A 9,324-nucleotide genomic window follows, 5' to 3' on the forward strand; every position below is an offset into this window, starting at 1 on the left:
TACTTGTGCAAATCCACAGGTACAATCTGCAGCGAATCCTCCACATGTAAAATCACTCTAAGGCTGGGGCTACATGGTGACTTTGGCCGCGACAAAGGTCACACGGCCAAAGACCACTATGTCCCACAGCCTACACAGCAAGAAATGAAAGTCAATGTGGTCACGTTGCTACCTGCAAGTAACCGCAGTTTGGATTTCTTGTAACTGTCATGTCTCTGCAACTTGTGCGTCGTGAAACCACCACATTGACTTTTATTACTTGCAATGTAGGCTACGGGACATAGCGATCTTTGGCCGGAAGATCTGTGTTGCAGCCAAAGTCACTGTGTAGCAGATAGATCGAAAAAATAAATTAAAAATATATATTTATTGAAAAATAAAGAGTGTGTGTGTTTTTTTTACTTTACTTAAAGAGGCTCTGTCACCACATTATAAGTGCCCTGTCTCCTACATAAGGAGATGGGCGCTGTAATGTAGGTGACAGTAATGCTTTTTATTTAAAAAAACGATCTATTTTTACAACGTTAGGAGCGATTTTGGTTTATGCTAATGAGCTTTCTTAATGCCCAAGTGGGCGTATTTTTACTTTCGACCAAGTGGGCGTTGTACAGAGGAGTGCATGACGCTGACCAATCGGCATCATGCACTCCTCTCCATTCATTTACACTGCACTAGCGATATAGTTATATCACTATGTGCAGCCTCATACACAAGCCCTAACATTACTACAGTGTCCTGATAATGAATACACATGACCATCCAGCCTGGACGTCATGTGTATTCAGAATCCTGACACTTCTGAATCTTTTCTGTGAGATTCCAGCAAGTGAAACGAAATCTCGCTAGATTACGGAGCTAAACGAGATTTCGTTACTGTCACCTACATTATAGCGCCGATCCCCTTATGTAGGAGATAGGGCACTTATAATGTGGTGACAGAGCCTCTTTAATCCCTTCCCGACATTTGTAGTATCGATATGTCATGGAAAGCCAGTGCTTCCCGTATTTTGCCGTACCCATACGACAAATGCATGGCACCGGCTCACAAGCGGAGTCAGTGCCATCATCGCCGGATGTCAGCAGTTAATTACAGCTGAAATCCGGCTGTAATGGCGTGGACCGAAATTAGTTTTGATCCCCGCCATTAACCACTTAAATGCAGTGGTCAAAAGCCGGGGTTCCGTTGGCTGCAAAGGCAACCGGAGGCCTAATACCGGCCTCCTGATCTGCAGACCTGCCCCGAAGGCGGGGCTTGAAAGGCTTCTGTAGCCGACAGCAAGATGGTGCCGGCTCAGGAGCTGAGCCTGCGTAATCAGCGGTGGATGTCAGCTGTATGTTACAGCTGACATTCACCTGTAACGGCAGGAACTGGAGCTAGCTCTAATCCCTGCCATTGAGGCTCCATGCACACAACCGTGTCCATAATTACGACCCATAATTACGGGCACGGCCAGCCGCAGGCAGCCAGCCGTTTTTACGGGCCGTGCTCCCATTTTTTTTTTTTAAGAGGCTTTATTTTCAAACTTTTGTTGTACAAAACACGTACAATATACAGTACATATCAAGCAAGACATTCAGAAAGGCATTAGTACAGTGAATAAGAATCAATCCAAAGCAGATAAATTGCATATACAGGACATAGAAGAACACCATGAGTTCCGTGCTCCCATTATAAAGAATAGGAGCACGGTCCGTAAAATTAAAAAATAGGACATGTCCTATTTTTTTCGCGATGTTTCTAGGGGACACGGACACCCTCCCGTAGACATACGGGAAGGTTTCCGTTGGCCATAGAAATGAATGGGCTGGTAATTACTGCCGATTTTACGGTCATGTGCCTGAGGCCTGATCCGTATTTACTGACAGTATTTCGAGATAGCTGAAAATACTGTCGTGTGCATGGGGCCTTACTGACAAGAATAGGACAGGTTCTATAATTTTTTCAGCACGGACACCCATCAGTAAAAATACGGAAAGGTGTCCGTGGCCAATAGCAATGAATGGGTCAGTAATTACTATCCATAATTACTGATGAAAAATACTGGTGTGTGCATGGGGCCTAACCCCTTAGATCCAGCGACCGAAAGTGGTCGCTGCATCTTAGAGGTTTGCGCACAGATGGGCAGCCCAGCCATGGAATGAGGGCTGCCGACTGCTGCTATGTCAACAGGAGACCGAACAATGGCCTCCTGCTCTGCCATTACGGAAGCCGATAGGCCCCACTGAGAGACGACGCCTAATCGGCTTGCGGTCAGTGAATTACTTACAGATCTAATACATTGTACTACATAGGTAGTGAAATGTATTAGAGAAAAAAATCAGACAGTTGGACCTTCAAGTCCCCTAGTGGGACTTAAAAAATAGTGTAAAGAAAGTGAAAAAAAAGTTTTAAAATATAATAAAAGTTTCAAATAATAAAATATAAAATAAAATATAAATATATAATATATAAAATAAAATTTTAACATTTCAAATAATAATAAAATAAAACACAATCGCCCTTTTCCCTTATCAAGTCCTTTATTATTGAAAAAAATAAATAAACCACACATATTTGGTATCGCGTCCGTAACGGCCTGAACTATAAAAGTATTATGTTATTTATTCCATGCGGTGATTGGCGTAAAAAAAAAAAAGAAGTTAAAATCTATACCATGATTTCTGTTTGTTGGTCACGTTGCCCTACAAATATTGGAATAAAAAGTGATCAAAAAGTCGCATGTATCCAAAAATTGTACCGATAAAAACTATAGCTCATCTCGCAAAAAACAAGCTCTCATACAGCTCCGTCGACGAAAAAATTAAAACGTTATGGTGCTCACAACGACAGAAAAAATACATTCCTTTTACAAAAGTAATTTTATTGTGCAAAAAGATGTAAAACATAAAAGTGCTATAAATTAGGTATCGCCGGAATCGTACTGACCCACAGAATAAAGTTAACATGTAATTTATAACACATGGTGACGCTGTATAAATAATACAAACCTAAAAACTATGCCAGAATTGCTGTTTTTTGGTCACCTTGCCTCTCAAAAAAATAGGATAAAAAATTATTATAAGTTGCATGTACCCCAAAATGGTACCAATAATAACTACAGTTCGTCCCGCAAAAAAAAACAGAACTCATTCCACTACATCTATGAAAAAATGAAATAAGTTAAGGCTCCAATAAGTCAGGAAATAAATCTATGGAGTTGTGCAGGCCCGAGGGGAACATTTCTTCTGTTATCAAGGCCCTAAATTAGGGAACCAGGAAGCGGAGCGCCCAAACATATCTGCTGGAAGCGAGGATGCCCGTATTATACCAGGGTAACACATCCAGGCAAAATTCCCCAAACTGCAAAGGTGCGGACTATGGACCAAAAGGGGAATAAGTAAGGACGCCATTTATCAGTGCGTCACCGGCCTGTGCAAAAAGGATTGCTTTACAGCATAACACACATCTATGGATTATTTTATTATTTATCCCATTATTATACCACCTGACTATGCCCCTGATGTACTCCTCACAGCTCACATGCCCCCCCCCCCCCGTTCTAAACTGAAACAACAGCAATACTCAAGCAAAACTACTACCAAGCAAAATCCACGCTCCGAAAGCAAAATGGCGCTCTTTCCCTTCTGAGCCCTACACTGTGCCCAAACAGCTGTTTACTTCCATCACCCTACCCGGAAGAATCCTTTTAAAAAAATTTGGGGTGTGTGTCCCCAGTAGGGATGTCACGATACCAGAATTTGGACTTCGATACCGATACTTTGTGTAGTATTGCGATTTTCGATACCAAAACAACACTTTGCCAACAGTAATAACAAAAATTAAAAAGTTCTTCCATTTTCTGATATGAGGCACGTGAGATGAATTTTGAATGTGCCTCACATTAATAGTAATTAACCCCATCATGTTTCTCAGTCATAATGGACAACATTGGGTTAATGTGTAAGGTACATGATGGGGTTAATTACTATTAATGTGAGGCACATGGAGGTTAAATTCATCACACCTCGTGCCTTACATTAATAAGTGAAAAATATGTTTTTATTTTTTATTACAGCGCACACATCATAAACAACGCAAAAAAAATTGTTGTGAAGGTTATTACGGCCGCACCAATACCGAATGTGTATATTTTATGTATTGAGACTTATTTGAATGTTTATTGTAAAAAAATGTGCATGTGTACTTTTTTTAATTTAACATCACGGTTTTAACTTTTTTATTTTTAAACTTTAATGTACTGGCACATGCCAGTACATTAGCCTGTGTACTGATCATACACAGGAGTTGTTAGGACATACCTAAGTATGCCCCAACAACAGGAAATATGATCAGACAGCCCTGGGGTCCTTCAATGGACCCTGGGTTGTCTGCCCATATATGGTATGTCCCTCAATCGCGTCAAAGGGAAGCGTCACAGGGATTCCATGTGATGCGATCCAAGGGGCATCCCCCCTTCTCATTTACCCCTTGAATGCTGCAGTCAGCCATGATCGCAGCATTTAGGGGAATAACGGCGGAGATGAGAGGTTTCTCTCATCTCCGCCATTACAGCGGGGCTGCGGCTGTGTGATACAGCCATTGCCACGCTCCTGACAACAAGTGAACGCGTGGTCAGCATGAGGTGATGCGGCCGATGCTGCACTAATGAGCGCAGGCACAGAACATGGGGGGTGTTTTGCAGTGCCGCCGCTCATTAATGCAGCGCTGTTCACATCACATCATGCTGACCGCACGCACACTTGTCAGGACTCAGGAGTGGGGTAATGACTATCACACAGCTACAGCCCCGTTCTCACATTCATCTGTTACAATGCTAAGCTGTGCGGCCGCACAGCTTAGTATTAAAATACATGAATTAACGGTATCGAACCGTTTGAGGGTGCACGGTATCGAAATATCGAAATTTCGATGCATCGTGCATCACTAGTCTCCAGTGGCACAAGCTGGGCACTATATATTTGCCACTGAAATGTTATACCTGGGGAAAAATGGAAATTTTTACTGTGCACCATCTGCAGCGCAATCATTTTTGGAAAAGATCTGGGGGGTGAAGATGCACTACACTCCTTAATAAATGCCTTGAGGGGTGCAGTTTCCAAAACAGGGTCACATCTCAGGGGTTTCTTTTATTATTTCACATCAGAGCCTCTGCAATTGTGAACCAATACTTTGTCAATCGCCAAATTAGGCCTCAATTTCGCATGGTACTCTTTCACTCCTGAGCCTGGTCGAATGCCCAGGCAAAAGATTAGGGCCACATGTAGAGTGATTCTAAAACCGGGAAGCACGGCATAATAATAAGAGAGCTGTCTTGTTATGGTGGCACAAGCTGGGCACCACATATTGGCATATCTATGGAAAAAAATAATAATTCACTCTGCAACATCGAGTGCACACTAATTTCTGCAAAACACCTGCAGGGTTAACATGCTCACTACACCCCTAGGTGAATACCTTGAGGGGTATATTTTCCAAAATGGGGTCACTTCTGTGGGGTTCCCACTGTTTTGTTCCCACAGGGAAAACAATTGAGCAAAATCTACACTCCAAATGGCGCTCTTTCCCTTCTGAGCCCTACCGTGTGCCCAAACGGCAGTTTATATCACATATGGGGTATTGCCGTACTCGGGAGAAATTGCTTTACAAATGTTGGGTTCTTTTTTTCCGTTATTTGTTGAGAAAATGAAAAATGTTGAGCTAAAGCTACGTCTTATTGAAGAAAAGGGATTGTTTTCTTATTTTCACTGCCCAATTCTAATAAATTCTATGAAACACTTGTGGGATCAAAATGCTCACTACACCCCTAGATGAATTCCTCAAGGGGTGTAGTTTCCTAAATGGCGTCACTTTTTGGGTTTTTTCACGGTTTTGGAACCTCAGGGGCTTTGCTAATGCGACATGGCCTCCGTAAAGCATTCCTGCTAAATATGATCTGCAAAAGCCAAAATGGCGCTCTTTCCCTTCTAAGCCCTGTCGTGTGTCCAAACAGCCGTCTATAACCACATGTGGGGTATTGTTTTACTCGGGAGAAATTGCTTTACAAAGTTTGTGGTGCTTTTTCTTCTTTAGTCCTTGTGGAAATGAGAAAATATTAGCTAAATCTACATTTTCTTTGAAAAAATTTAGATTTTAATTTTCACTGCCTACTTCCAATAATTTCTGCAATAAACCTGTGGGGTGAAAATGCTCACTACACCTCTAGATAATTTCCTTGAGGGGTGTAGTTTCCCAAATGGGGTCACTTTTGGGTGCTTTCCACTGTTTTGGCACCACAAGAGCCCTTCAAACCTGACATGGTGCCTAAAGTATTTTCTAATAAAAAGAAGGACCCAAAATCCTCTAGGTGCTCCTTCGCTTCTGAGGCCTGTGTTTCAGTCCATTAGCACGCTAGTGCCACATGTGGGATATTTCCTAAAACTGCAGAATCAGGGCAATAAATATTGAGTTGCATTTCTCTGGTAAAACTTTTTGTGTCACAAAAAAAATGGATTAAAAATGAATTTCTGCAAAAAAATAAAAAAATTGTAAATTTCACCTCTACTTTAACTCCTGTGAAACGTCTAGAGGGTTAAAAAAAAACTTTCTAAATGCTGTTTTGAATACTTTGAGGGGTGAAGTTTTTAAAATGGAGTGACTTATTGGGAGTTTCTAATATATAAGGCCCTCAAAGCCACTTCACAACAAAACTGGTCCCTGTAAAAATAGCCTTTTGAAATGTTCTTGAAAATGTGAGATATTGCTGCTAAAGTTCTAAGCCTTGTAACGTCCTAGAAAAATAAAAGGATGTTCAATAAACGGTGCCAATCTAAAGTAGACATATGGGGAATGTTAATTAGCAACAATTTTGTGTGGTATAACTGCCTGTCTTACAAGCTGATACATTTAAATTTAGAAAAATGCAAATTTTTGCAATGTTTCGCTAAATTTTGGTGTTTTTCACAAATAAATACTGAATGTATCGAGCAAATTTTGCCAGTAACATAAAGTCCAATGTGTCACGAGAAAACTATCTCAGAATCGCTTGGATAGGTAAAAGCATTCCGAAGTGATTACCACATAAAGTGAAACATGTCAGATTTGAAAAATGAGGCTCTGACAGGAAGGTCAAAAGTTGCCAAAGAGGGAAGGGGTTAACTAATGGAAAAGTTTGTTATTTACTAACAAACTTTTCTGTGACCATTGTGATAGGCTGTCACAAAGATCACATGACCGGAGAACATGCTGCTTGATCTCCGGGTGAAGCTCCGTAATATGAGCTGTCTAGAGACAGCTGCATCACGGAGCGGCAAACAGTGTAAGGGCTTATTCACATGAATGTGGGGCAACTCGGACGTGAAAAACGGCTATTTTTCATGTCCGAGTTTCACTCGTGCGGTTCCCGTTTTCACGTTTCTCCATAGACTTGAGTCTATGGAGAGATCCGTGAAAACAGAAGAAAATAGGAAATGTTCTATTTTTCAAATGACCCTTCACACAAGTTCATTAAAACAATGGCCGTGTGGACAGCCCCATTGAAATACATGCGTCCGTCTGACTGCCGTTGTTTTAACGGCCGTCACATGAACGTATTAATCGTTCATGTGAATAAGCCCTAAATCTGCAGGACGTTCTAGAATGTCCTTGCAGGGTTAAGTGTGAACCGCAGACATTTATAGTCTATGGGCGGTTCGCAACTGGTTAAAGGGGTATACTGGTTTTAGAAAATCAATGTTATATTTTGGACTTTCTACAGTTTTCCGGTATACATTCTGGATAATTCCCCACAGTTTTCAAGATCTTTGTTTGAAATCATTCACAAGGATCATTCGTTATTTATTTTCAGGGGATAAACAAAATCTATCCGGGTTATGTGATGGACGCAGGTACACGGCTCATTACATGCTTCGATAACTGCAGTGTGTCAATCACATGACCAGGACAGAGTTTCATCTATTTGAAGTAAACGATGAGAGCAAGCAGAGATCTTTAAAACTATAATGCAAAAAGTATATTGAAAAATGTTAAAACTTTTATTTATACAAAGAATAACATTTACTTTCTGAAACTGGAATACCCCAATAAATATTGACAAGTAATGCAGTTCTATGCAAAACCAAAAATAAAAATAACAATGATTCGCACGTAAATAATTCTCTCTCTGCTATGCAGGTACCACATATCATTTGGGTTCCTACTGCTGATTTGCAACGTTAAACGTATTTAGGTCAATAGCTGATGCAAAATAAGGAGTTCTTGGCTGGATACAGAGACAGGAAGCAGAGGATTGGGACTCTCCCTAGGAAAAACGCTGCATTTTATCTTCATGGAGACAGAATTGGGTTAGATGTCGCATTACAAAAATAATGTCTGTGATGTGTTTGCAACTTGCTGTCGCCTCACTACACTCGGTGTGATTTGGTTATGAGATTCATGCGACGTTGGCTTAATGGCACCCGAAAAAAGAATCTCTGAAGTGTTGCAAATGATTCACAGTTACATGCGATCTACATTGTAATCTATGTTGGAAATGTCACGTGCCTTCTGCAGATGTGGATTTTTTGCGACTGTAGCATTGCGGTTGCATCACGTGCAGTAAGGGTATGTTCACACGAGGTCGATACGTCCGTAATTGACGGAAGTATTTCGGCCGCAAGTACCGGACCGAACACAGTGCAGGGAGCCGGGCTCCTAGCATCATAGTTATGTACGACGCTGGGAGTCCCTGCCTCTCTGCCGGACAACTGTCTCGTACTGAAAACATGATTACAGTACGGGACAGTTGTCCCGCAGCGAGGCAGGGACTCCTAGCGTCGTACATAACTATGATGCTAGGAGCCCGGCTCCCTGCACTGTGTTCGGTCCAGTACTTGCGGCCGAAATACGTCCGTCAATTACGGACGTAATGACCTCGTGTGAACATACCCTAACAGAATCACATTCATAAGCATTATGTGCAGCGTCGCGCAACCAAATTCACCATGTGGCTCTGGCCAAAGGGCCGACGCACATGGCTTGGTGACATGCAGGGACTCTGTACGGAGGCAGGAGGAGTTTCTATGGGTCCATACTATAGACCCTTAAGAACGCCATATACTGTGCCTCCGTGGCAGCAATGCTTCTACAGTAGAATACCCACATAATATGGTATGCGATGGATTATGGCAGAATTTTTTTGTTTCTCGCACATTTATATGGAAAACAATAACCTCTATGGGCTTCTGTATAAAATAGTCTATAGCAGACATTGGCACTGTATTATGGATCCATAATATGGCCATGTGCATGATGTTGAGCTCCATTTTAAATTATATGGAGAATTAAAGAATTACAATTTAAGAAATATG

This window comes from Rhinoderma darwinii, chromosome 6 (genome assembly GCF_050947455.1).
Source record: "Rhinoderma darwinii isolate aRhiDar2 chromosome 6, aRhiDar2.hap1, whole genome shotgun sequence".
Taxonomy (NCBI): domain Eukaryota; kingdom Metazoa; phylum Chordata; class Amphibia; order Anura; family Rhinodermatidae; genus Rhinoderma; species Rhinoderma darwinii.